Here is a 13,544-nt window from a genome sequence, read left to right as displayed (position 1 = left end):
GATCGCCTGAGTCCGGGAGGTGGAGGTGGCAGTGAGACAAGATGGCACCACTGCACTCAGCCTGGGTGACAGAGCAAGATTCTGTCTCAAAAATAATAATAATAATAACAAAATAAAAATAAAAATTAAACAGCTAAACAGTTTTATCAAGGTACATTTCATATGCTGTAAAACCCACCCATTGTAAATGTATAATTCAGCAGTTTGCCTATATAGAAAATTTCCCAAAATATAATTAAGGATAATTACATTCCCAGATAATTAAGGAGCTTATGAATTTTATCATATATTAGTAAAGAAATATAAACATTTCTGCATGCCAGCAACCATCTAAAATTATAATTTTTCAAATTTATAATTTATAATAGCAGCTAAATGTGATTATAAATGTGTAATTTATAATAGCAGCTAAAACAAAAGAACTAGAAGTAAAGTATACAATAAAATGTACAAAACCCTTCATGAAAATATTATCAAACATGATTGGAAAACATTATATCATATTCAAAGGCATAAAACATCAATAGCTTCAAATAACTAGCTATTTCTCCAATAATCTATAGATTAAAATGCTTTCCAATCAAAATTACAATGTATATTAATTACAGGACTTAATAATCAGATTCCAGAGTTTATCAGGAAGATCAAATGACCAGGAATAACTATAGCATGACTGAAAATTACCAAGATATAAGCTTGTTCTACCTGATATACAGATTTACTATAAAGTTATAATTAATGCAGTGTGGCCCAGGTATAAAGGTAGGTAAAATGAGGCGCATATATATATATATATATATATATATATAAAATAACATATGTATTGCTTGTATGTGGCAGAAATTATTATTTCAGATTAATGAGAAAAATATGAACACCATTGAATAACTGGTATTTGTGACAAAAATTTACACTGTACACAGAAAGAAAATCTGAATGGTTACAGGCTTGCATGTAAAAGACCAATCTTTACAATTTTGGAAGGAAATAGGGAACACAGAAAAATATTTTTATCATTTTCTCATATGAAAGGATTTCTTAATTGAGGCACAAAAACATATGATCCAGCCTAACAAATGAATAATTATATTGGAATCTAAATATTCTATCCATTAAAAGTATGGAAAAATGGGGTACAGAACTTTGAGAGCATACTCATACATTTATTTTTAGCAAAGCTATAAATAAGGTTTACAGTTTAGGTAAAGAAATCCTAAAATTCTGTAAGGAAAATTCACATAAACTAGTAGACTAACAGGTAAATGATATTTAAAGATGTTTTAAAGAGAAGGAAATAAACTCATTTACAAAGATTTAATCCCATCAGGGAAATGTAGTTTTAAAAAGATAGAGATGATCTCACAACCACCATATTGAATACAAAAAAAATTGATTTCAATGGTTTTAGAGAGTAAATGGCTAATCAACTCCCATATGTTCTTGCTGGGAATGCTTTTAGTTGGTAACATTGCATTGTATTTCAATTTGGTGATATATTATTGGTCCCTACATAGCAATGAAAATAAGTGAACTGCAGAAATACACACTATGTGGGTGGGTCTAAATAACACGCTAAGAAAAGCAAGCCATGAAAGAATATGGATGTTTTATGCATTTTATATAAATTTCATAAAAGTAAAAATGTTGGGGATCTATTCACATGAGGTTATCTTAGTTTATTTGTTCTGCTATAACAGGATGCCACAGAGTGGGTCATTTGTAAAGAACAGGAATTTCTTTCTCATATTCTGGAGGCTGCAAGTCTAAGATTAAGGCACTGGTATTCGGAGTCTGGTGAGGGTTGCATCATCTGGAGGGGAGGAACACTTTGTCCTCGTGGCCAAAGGCAGAAGGGCAAGTGGGAGAGAACTCCCTCTGTCAAGCCCCTTTATAAGAGCACCTAATCCTATTCATAATGGATGAGCCTCCATGACCAAATCACCTCTTACAGGCCCTGCCTCAATACTATCACATTGGCAACACCTACATTTTGGTGGGTACACATTAAAATCATAGCAGAAATCCAGGTAAAATGGCAAGCAAAAAAATAATAACATTCAGGATAGACATAGTTGGGAGGGAGAATAAAATTCAGGAGGAACAGAGGTTTCAAACTTTTCAAAGAGAGTAGAGAATAAGATAGAGCAATTTACTTGTCAAAGGAAAATTCTTTTTAGTTGCAGGTAGAGGAGGGTGAAAGTGCTCATATGTAAATAAATATTATCTACCTCATAAAAAAGCAAATACTTAAATGATCCCTGACTTCTGTAGGATTTTCGATATTTTATAATGGCATTATTTCTTTTCTTCCATTTCGATAATTTTATAGATGATCAGAGAAAGTGTTGCTGTTACAAAGCTTGTTAGCTATCTATAAATCTCTCTGTCCATCACACCAAACTTAGTGCTTCACTGATTCTTTCTTGTATGGATTCCATTGTGGGTTCATATTCTTACTCTAAATGAAGCTCTTCTTAAAGAATGTCTTCTATTAAATTTTAGGACTTTCTGTCAGTCTGCATTTTCCAAGAATGACAATGGTATTTTAGTAAAGTGTTTTCCTAATAAAGTACTTGCTCAATATTTGCTACATTCAGATATCATTTTACTCAAATGAAACTACTGAGAATTATTCTGCTGTAAACTGTACAGTATTTCCCAACTAGGGGACGTTGATTAGACAATACTGAGTCATGATACTAAATTAATTCAAGAGTAGTAACAGCAGAAGACTTTCTGCAGGGAAAAAAGTCACATAAGTCAAATAACACATGATTTTAAAAAAATACAGCTATAAATCCCTGCACCACTAATTAATATATGAATGACAGTGGGCAAACTACCTAAAGTCTTGAAGGTTCACATTTATTGTTTGTCCAGAATCTAATTTGGTATTGGTAGTAGAGGAACCTGAAACTCCTAGCATAGTTCCTACATGCGAATAAACACAAAATAAGCCATAACTATTAAAATTATTTTAAATATTGTTTTCTGCATGCTAAAAACTTTCAGAAATATGTAGCTAATTGTAAAATATTTGAAATTTTCCTTTCCAGAACTACTAGCATCCTGAAATCACACCTGTATGTCAAAAATTAGGTTCACCTCTTTATGAGAAATAAGAATACTAGTTTGCAGGCCAGCTTTTGTATGAATACTAGCTGCAAGATGTATAAATTTGATAAAAACCATCACCCCTGTTTTCATTGACATTAAAAAAATTAACTGTTTCGTTTTTCAATCTAGCCAAGCCAGTTTACTGAGGCTCAAACCTTTGTGAACAGCTCTGGCTAAGAGAGAATTCATCTTTACATTGAGATAGAATTTATTTTCCTATAAGTTTGATTTTCCTTCTCCTCTCTGGTTCTATTAATTCAGTCAGACATTCCTTCATTCCTCTAATATCTAATGAACATACCATTTGTGCCCATCATTAGTTAAAGAGCACAATTCTATCTATCTGTCTTCCCCTGGACAATACTTAAAAGACTTTAAGAAAACTATGAAACTCCTACTTTGCCTCTTAAGCATCACAATTACATTTTACTTTATCATTCTATAAACATTTGCCTTTCTTCTTTTGTCACCATGCTAATCCCAGAATGTTTCTATTTCTAACAAGTCATGATTACAATTGAGTGAAAGATCTTGACTTTTGCTATTTGTTATAATATTAACATATTTCATAATTCCACACTTAGAAATGTACCAAGTTGAGCTACTGGATTATTTTGTAATTGATCTTAACCTTTGTGGGGATCTTGTTAGTAGAGTATAAATCACCAAATCTCACCTTTGAATATTTTTATTCAGTAGGTCTGTGTTAAATCTGGCACTTCTACTTGTATTTTTATTTTGAAATAAACACTCAGGTTAGTGTTTCTTTTCTTTAAAAAAGTTTGCAAAACATTGGAATAGTATATTATAAATACAATTATTTTAATTATATTTATTAGTGATAATTATGTCATATGTTTAAATTCCTTCACTGATTTTGGATATTAAAACATGAGATTTAAATTAATGCTGAACTGAATACTTCAGAGTGTTCAACATTCAGAATAAGAACAGCAGTCACCTCTAACTCAGTAGGCTGTAGGGGCAAGGTCCTTGGAGAACCCAAAGCCCCAATCTGACTCTGTCACTGACTGGCTATGTAACTTTGGACCAGACAGTGAATTTCTCTTAGCCTTACTTCAGTGATCTATAAAATATATATAGTAATCCTTTTGTATATATTTCATATAATTTTGGGGAGGATAAAATGAAACAAGGTGGTTAAAGGTGGTTATATATGTGTAATGTTATCTATATAAAATCAAGTTTATTATAATTTTAAACTATCAATACTTCCAGAGATTATCTAAGTCACAATGAATTGATTAAAATAAAGAGTTTTCTAGTTTATTCTCTTATTAGAAATGTTTAGCATTGTCATTGTATGCACATTCTTTTCTTAAGAAAGATTCTGGACCAACTGGTACCAAGAATGCTGACATTATATTAAATACCTTATCTCCTGGCTTTAGAACTAGAGACAAACATACAACTAATTATTTGTAAACCTCTGTCTGTTTTACTGAGTCCTCAGGGCAGAAGGAAAGTGTTGTTAATGTAGGCCTTTGTTTTGATGAGGGCAATCTATGGACCAACTTCACTTGACATTTAACAAAGCTGTGTGTGGTCATTACATATTTTGAGCAAGTAAATAAATAAAGGTCTTCTGTGTGCTTTAATACATAACCAACTCTGCAATTTTAATTTTATTTCAAAATTCTCAGTGGAAAAAAAAAGCTACCAACACAAACATAATTTTTTTCTAGAGCTTGTTTATCTTTCAATTTTTTCTTTGTACATGCCCTCTTCTCTCCTTCATTTTAAAGTATTATACATTTAAAATATTGTGCCTTTTAAATAAGTGGTATGGTATGTGTTTTTCCTTTTCTAAATTTCTCAAGAAAGAGTATTCCCTCATATTTCCAGTTTATGTTGAGACTGTACTGCTTCAAGAAACCTTTTGAATAGGGATGCCTGATAATTATCAATGGCATAGTAATGACTAATTTTTTCTAATTCATTCTAAAATAAGAATGAAATTGCATATAGGCAATTACTCGATTACTTCACTATCACCAAGGTATAGTAAGCCCTCACTTAACATCATTGATAAGTATGTGGAAACTGTGACTTTAAGCAACACACATGTAATGAAATCAAATTTTTTCTCATCAGCTAAGGATATTATTTGAGGACCTGTTAAACATTGATTTACTTAAAGTCACAGTTTCCTATCAACAACATTAAATGCGGACTTACTGTGTCTTACTGAGAAGTACCGTGGATGTGTAGTTTTTGGCAATGTGTACTTTTATACATGCTTCATGATGAACACCACATCTTGACTTTTATTGTGTTAAACCTCTTGAATGAAAATTGCATTAGAAAGGCAGGGCATAGACTCTGAATTGTTTCAGGGTTTTGTAAATTGAGAAGATGATTTCTGTCCTTAAAGTATTTTAAAGCTAAGAATAAAATAAGGCAAAGATACTTTTTTTAGTCGTTCATTATTCCTATATTCAGCATCTTCAGTCTGTATCCTTCAAAGAGTGGGCACTAGGAAACAATAATTACATACAAATGAGAGACAAAAAAGAAAGGGTAGCTATATGAGTAGTAGTGTGAGACAGAGGAAAGAAAATGGCCTTTAAAATCAGAGCAAGCATCTGGTACTTACCAAATCTAGACATTGATTAAATCATTTAGATTCTGTAAGCTTCAGTTTCTTTACTCATGGCTACATCCTAAAATGTTACATAAAGGAAGTGAAAATTCACATATCATCTTAATTGTGAGATAAAATAATTCTTAAAAGAAATTGGTGTACAGTTTTAAGTCTTGGAGCAAAGGGAGGAATGGGAGAGTAAAATGTCTTTTATTTATGATAGGTAGACAAGAGATGAAGAGCAGCTATTTAGCAAAGCGCTCTTTCAGTAAACCGAGCTCAGGAAGCTGTCAAATGCCATCATAAGTTTGAAAAGATCTGTGTCAGTCAGTCCTGGTAAATTGTCCATAGAAATTAGAGTTACAGTATCACCTGGCTCAAGCATCTGTCAAGAATCTGAATAAGTAACTCTTCACTGTTTGACAATATTTGATTTATTTTTTAAATGGAAGCAAAACATTATTTTGTAAATTAGAAATAAGAAGTTTGCAATATAAATACTAGTAAAGGTAATATTGTATAAACAAATGAAGACCACCTAAATAAGGGCAAACAGAGGTAATTTATGAAAAGCTTGCAATAAGAAGGAAGTCAGCCACCATCATTTGCATTTGGGAGAAATTTACAGGCAGGTAGGAAAGTGTAAAACTTAAGAGTTTTTGTTTGGTTTTAAAGGAAGATTTCAGGTATGCTCATAGTGGAGGTTGCTGGCATGGGGAATCTAGAGGCAGGCTAAGAGGGTTGGAACATCCTCTGAGATTGTTTTGGGAGCATTTTTGGCTTTCTCTAGTTTGTACTAAATTGGAAGCAGAAAGCTGGGGCAAAAATTGGGGGAGCTGAAAGTTTTTGATCAAGTCCTGACTATTCTGAGCTAAGTGCTGCAGAGGTTGTGGTATAATTTCCCAGAGAGGTTGTGGATCAGAGTTCTGTTTTCATGTTTGGAATGGTCATTGTCAATTTGTATATTCAGTCTCTCCATACATACAGATTTATTGTCAAAGTAAAATCTGTCACTTATTCAGCTAATATAAACTACTGCTATCAGATTTTGGATTAATTGATTAAATTATATGATTAATTGAGGTATCAAAGATGAGAAGGCTAAAAGGGAAAACGAGAGATGAAGTTTGGAGGAAGAGATGCAAGATAATGCAGGGAAAAAAGATGTGAAGTCAATGGCAGAAACCGAAAAAACTGTGCCTAAATGAATATTTATAACACAGCTTAGTGTCCATGGATAACAATAGCACACACATTCTATTAACATATATTTATTGATTTCATATAATCAAAACTCTCTGCTGGAAACAGAGGAGATATTAAGATAAAATGTCATCGTCATTGTTCTCAGTTATTTCCAAGGTGTGGAATTTCTTTATGAACCCTCTGGAATTCACTGCCCTCAATTTCCTAAAGAAGAGTAGGCTGAAAATATTTTCTCAGTTATTAAGACAGGCATTTTCTCCTCCTTATGTACCTAATACCTGTCCAGTAATGAGAAAGCTATGCTGGGACCTGAATTCCACTCTTAAGGGGGCTCTACATTGATCCTCTGAGGCTTAAGACTGTGCCATTATCTTGTCTTCAGTCATGAAAGCCACAGGCATGCATTGGGTAGTCAGAATAGGGTCTAGCCTTCAGGCTCCACCCATATATGTTTATTTTGTAGTCGCTATATTAATGACTATATCATTGTTTTACTTAAACCTTCAAGGGGTATGAATTTTTTCTGCATGTATTTTTTAATTAATGATTGATTTTTCAATAACTCTAAAGTTTGACTACCATTTATAATTTTAAATGAATGATTAAAACATAAGAAGCTTCATAAGGAAATCAGTTGAGTACAAAATGCCTGGTTCATTTGGTTTTAGTTCAATGATGTCTTCCTAACAATTGAATTATAGGGAGGAATTAAAACAAAATCTGTCCTTGGATGAAAACTCTTTACATAAAGAGTTTATTTTGTTTTCTTATTAATTCAAAACATTGCAGAGAATGTGATTAATATCCCTCTACTAAGCTTTGAATAATGTATAGGATAGCCTCAGCATCACTAGGGGACAGAAGGGGTTTTAAAAATGAAAGCACCTTTAACAGATGAGGGCATTACATACACTTAAACTGTATAAATATATTCTCAATTGGAGTTCTATCTATAATATGATTCAGTGATTCAACATTGCAGAAAGCTCTTAGATGCTTTTTTTTTTTAAGAAGATTCATTTGAATGTTTGAAAGACAGATTTTAAAGGAAGTGCAGTGTCAAATCCACTTGATCTTTACTCCTCTTTTTATTTTCTCCTTATTCCGTTTCCTTATTGCATTATTTTGCGAAATTGACTTCCTTTTCCTTAACGCAGCATGCTTTGACTGAATATATTTTTGCTTAGTCAATCTCCAAACTCATGCAATGAGTAGGCTTCCGCTTACACAAAGGTTTTTCGGAAGTAATTGGATATATAGTCATCACGAAGAAACTGCATTGTGGACAATTTTGTTATGCTTCTTTAAGGAGGGAAGGGGAAAGAAAGACCTAAGGCTGGTGAACAACACAGCCTTGCCTTTGTGTATGTAACATACTGTCTTCTGGGGGGACCTTCCTTTTATCCATGGAGTTGCCACTTGTCAACTCACTGGGTCACTTGAATCATTTGCACACATACACACCAACTTGTTAAAAACAAACAACACTGAAAGCAACAAACAATGAAGATTGGTTTGCTACTAAGCTAAAAGAGACTGTTGCTATTTAATCTTGATGTTTTAATTTCTAAATTGGCATTTATTTAAGTTCAGAAAGTACTTTTAGGAATCTTTTCAAAATTGTGTTTCTTTAAACTTCTTCAGTGTATCATTTCCTATGTGACTCATGTGTTTGATCAGACGGAATGGAACCTTTTATTTTCTTCTGAATAGGAAAAAGAAACTGTAGTTCTTCTCCCTTTCAATAACTAAGCAGTTGTGGTTTATACTGATTTTGAATTCCCCCAATGCCCACCTAAGTAAATTATGTATCTCAAGTAGTACTATTTAGGTCATTGTAAAATTTCATTTTTGGAAGCAAAAAATGTACCTAAAAACTTAGTTTTCTGTTTTCTACATACATCTTTTAATTAATAATTGATTTTTCCATGACTTGAAAGTTTGAGTACAGTGTCTAATTTCTAATGCACTAGAAAATACAAGAATCTTTATAGGGAGATCAGTTGAGTACAAAGAGACTGGTTCATTTGGTTTTAGTTACATGGTGTCTTATTAACAATTGAATTAGAGAGGAATAAACACAGAATCTGTCCTTGGATGAAAATTTATGATGAATTTCTTCAGAGAGTGCCAATACTATTTTATATCTGACTGTTTAGAAAATATTTATATATCTTTATCTTGGATAAAGCACTAGAAATCAGATTATAGACTCATGAGAAGAGAAATATGATTAATATCACACCATTATGGTCTTTCTTTAAACAAAAACAAACCAAAAAATTCACCCTCTCCCATAACACGTAAAACAAAATAAAAGCTTACTGTGCTATAACACTGTTATAGGTCATTTTTCTGAGTTGTGGAGGGGTAGTTAGTGATTCTAATGTTGGGAAATAGGGGAAATTTAGGAGGCACAGAGCTGAGAATCTTTTAAAGGAATAGCTTATAGAAGAGCATAGGTAGCTCTAAGTCACCATTTAAATTCCACTTCCCTTACATTATTTCCTAAACTTCAGCTAATCCCCTTTAAATATACAATATTTGCACTTAGTTTTTGTGTCCATGCTTTGGAAATGGAGTGGGGAACAAGGCATTGCCAAAAACAGCACAGGTGACAGCAAAATTCCTTCACACAGGCCTGTAGTCAAGAGCAGCACCAAAAGGGAATGGAAGATTTCTCAGCAAGTGGCAGTGTATTAGTCTGTTCTCATGCTGCCAATAAAGACACACCCAAGATTGGTTAACTTATAAAGGAAAGAGGTTTAATGGACTCACAATTCCACATGGCAGGGGAGGCCTCACCATCATGGCAGAAGGCAAAAGACACGTTTTATATGGCAGCAGACAAGAGAGAATGAATGAATCAAGCGAAAAGGGAACTCCTTTTAAAACCACCAGATCTCATGAGACTTACTCGCTTCCAGGAGAACAGTATGAGGGAAACCACCCACATATTTCAATTATCTCCCACTTGGTCCCTCCCGCGACACATGGGAATGATGGGAACTGCAATTCAAGATGAGATTCGGATGGAAGCACAGCCAAGCCATATCAGGCAGCTTCATGAAGAAATATCTGGATGACACTGAAATGGTAGTTAATATCACAAAATGGGACAATGGGGCCTGAGCTATAATAATTTGATATAAAAATAATTGTGACATAACTCGTAGCGATGAGCTGGTAAAATCTGAAATACGTGGGATAATAGGTGAGATTGTGGGTGAATTTTATTTTCTTCCCTTTAATTCATTTTCCATAGTAATAATTTTTAATAGTAATTATGAAAAGGAAACAATATTATGTTTATGTCATCATAATGTCCAGGTGGAGAAAACAGGGCCTGAACTAGGGTGATAACACTGGGTACAGGAAATAGAAAACTGAAGCCATCTAAACAGACACCTCACCAAAGAAGTTATACAGATGGGAAATAAGCATCTGAAAAGATGCATCCTGTTAGGGAAATGCAAACTAAAACAATGAGATACTACTACACAGCTATTAGAATGGCTGAAACCCAGAACACTGACAACAAATGCTAAGAATATGAAACAACAGAAACTCTCATTCTTTGCTGAAGGGAACGCAAAGTGGCATCACTACTTTTTTTATAAAAAAGTGACCATTTTTTGTAAAACTAAGCATACTCTGACCATATGATCCAGAAAACATGCTCCTTTAAAATGCTCTTTGGCATTTACTAAGGAGCATATGTTTGCAAAAAACAAATGTACACAGATGTTTGTCTTAGTTTTTTTCATAATGACCAGAATTTGGAAGCAATCCAGATGTTCTCCAGTAGGTGAATGAATAACAAAACTATGTTGCATCCAGAAAATAAAATATTATTCAATGTCAAAAGAAATGCACTATTAAGCCATGAGAAGACATGCAGTATGTTTCCAATTATATGATATTCTAGAAAAGGCAAAACTATGGATACAGTAAAAAGATAAGTAACTGCCAGGGGTTGAGACTGAAGAATGGATGAATAGGTGAAGCACAGAGGATTTTTAGGGCAGTGAAAATATTCTGAATGACACTATAATGGTGGATATGTCATTACACATTTATAAAAACTCAGAGAAAGTACACCACCAAGAGTGAACCTTAATGTAAACTATGGGCTTTGGCTGACTGTGTGGCAATGTAGGTTCATCAGTTTTAACACAAATGATCAACTCTTGTGTGGCATGTTGAGAGTGGGAGAGGCTGTGTGGCGAGTCAGGGAAGAGGGTACCCTGCACTTTCTGCTCAATTTTGCTGTGAATATAAAACTGCTTTAAAAAACAAAGTCTATTTAAATAGGGAAAAATATGCATGGCATTAAATTAAAAGCCAAAACCAACCAACCAACCAAACAAACAAAAAACACAACAAAAACAGAAACCATCCTCAGAATGAATGAGCCATTTTCATTCTATTATTTTGATTCCACTGCTAAGACAGTGACGGCAATGACACAGAAAGCAGGGAGGTACAGGTAGACCATCTTCCTTGTGCATATCTGTCTTACATTCTTCCAGGGGTCTTGGAAACATCATATTTCAACATAGAAAAATATAGTTTCAGAAGAAAAATGAACAGTAGAAATTACTGTCTCAATGAAATGCCCTGAAACACTAAATCAGATGCCTGAGAAAGCTGAACTTCCTCCTTTTCAAATTGTATCAATTATAAATTACCAGGAAAAACACAAAAAAAAGTTTGTTATATTCATTTTGGTTTTGGTGATACTTCTCTGTATAGAATTAGTAATAAGAATCAAATGAATTGCATTAAGTGATTCTTATTTCATAGTTTGTTCCAATGACTATTAAAAAATGCAACTCTGGCCAGAACCTTCACAATAGTATGTATGGTTGCAATGTGGGCAAGTGGTTAGATGCTCTTAAACTCAGTCAAGCACCTTAAAGTCGTAGAATATTTATGGAAAAAATGAGAAAATAGGCAGAGGAACAAAACAGCATATATGAGCTCTAAAGCTGTTCATAATTTAATAAAACTTATTTTGGTTTAAATACTGTATAGAGTGAATTCATAATATAGAATATGTCTCTTCTTTCTTATTGAAATAGCAGAGGACACTTCAGCTATAATAATATAACAATTTCTAAAATGACTTATCTATTAATCAGCATTCCAACATTAAACCAGATTTAATTTACATTTTTATTTTAAAAAATTATCAAATGAAAATAAGTCATATGTGGGTATTTGTATAAGGGTTTTTATTATTAGATATATCCAAAATATTCTTTTCTTTTCTTTTCTTCAAAAAAAGTTATTTTAAATATATTGTAAATTCTCCTTCCCCAAATATGGCATATTTTCTGAAAGTGATGAGGAACTAGACAGAACTACTTGGTCTGCCACAAGAGAATATAAAAGCATGACATAGCTTTTTGATCGTACACATTCATGTAAACTTAAATAAATGACAAGGTTTGTAGAAATAGAAAATATAGGAGGCTGGACAAACAACTGGATGAAGCATAGGTACACAGCCCATACACAAACAGATCGCTAGAGACAATGAGCAAGCACATTCCCTGCTCCAGAATCCCACTCAGCACTGAATGTACCATTAAATTACTGCTTGAGATCATGATGTAAGTACTTCATTGCAGAATTAAGCATAAATCATTGAGAAAGAAACAAATTCCAATATCCTCGATGCTCTTCTCATAAAACTTTACATCTGGAGCTTTCTGGTCATTTTATTTTAATGCAATATACTTTGAGGTTGGACTGTGAATAACGTCAAAGTATGACATTTTACAGAATCCTATGTCTTTCTTCTTTCAATAAAAAATGAATAAGTAAATAGATGGCAAGTATTTTGTAAAACTGTAACTTGTAATGTATGTACTTGCAACCCATTTTAAGGGGCACATATAAAGGGTTAAGATCCATCTATCTCTGGGAAGAAGCTATGAGGTGAAGAATGTGACTATTTGTTGAGATCTAGAGTCTGACATCATCTTTGCTGATAGCATACTTGATAACTTTAAACCCTCTTCAACTCTCTGAGTAACAGAGATTAAATGAAATATTTCCTCTAAAGTGCTTACCACAATGCCTTGCACATAGTAAGTGTTCAATAAATGACAGCTGCTGCTATCATTTCCCTCAGTCAGATAATGTCAGGTTTGGACTGTGTGATATCTAAGGTCACTTTTGACTTTATTATTTTTCATATTGGAGGCAAAATGTATACCATCTTTATATCATTTATTCCCTCTTCTTAATCTCTGATGGACATTCTTGTTTATAATGTCGTGTTTTTCAGACATTACTTGCATAGCTTTGATGAGATTGCTCATTGTTTCTGTGGCCCTTAAACCTAATCTTTTTCTTACTGAGGGGTAGGGTTTCTGTAGCTACTGGCTTAAGAACCACCTGGGAGTGTGGAAAATGTGTTTTATAACCTACAAAAATTCTGATTCGGTCAATGAGTGGTGAAGTCCAGATGACTCTGGTGCCTGTAGTCTGAAGACTACAGTTTGAGGAATAAGGCACTAAAGAACTACAATTAATGGTGTGCTGCTGTATTCAAGAATAGCAGGAACTGTAAGCAAGAGGGGATGCTGTTGATGCTGCTAGTGTT

Source organism: Sapajus apella, unplaced genomic scaffold, assembly GCF_009761245.1.
Source record: "Sapajus apella isolate SASKATOON/1434 unplaced genomic scaffold, GSC_monkey_1.0 scaffold44, whole genome shotgun sequence".
NCBI classification, from domain to species: Eukaryota; Metazoa; Chordata; class Mammalia; order Primates; family Cebidae; genus Sapajus; species Sapajus apella.
The sequence above is the reverse complement of the archived record's forward strand: the minus strand, read 5'-3'. Positions refer to the sequence as shown.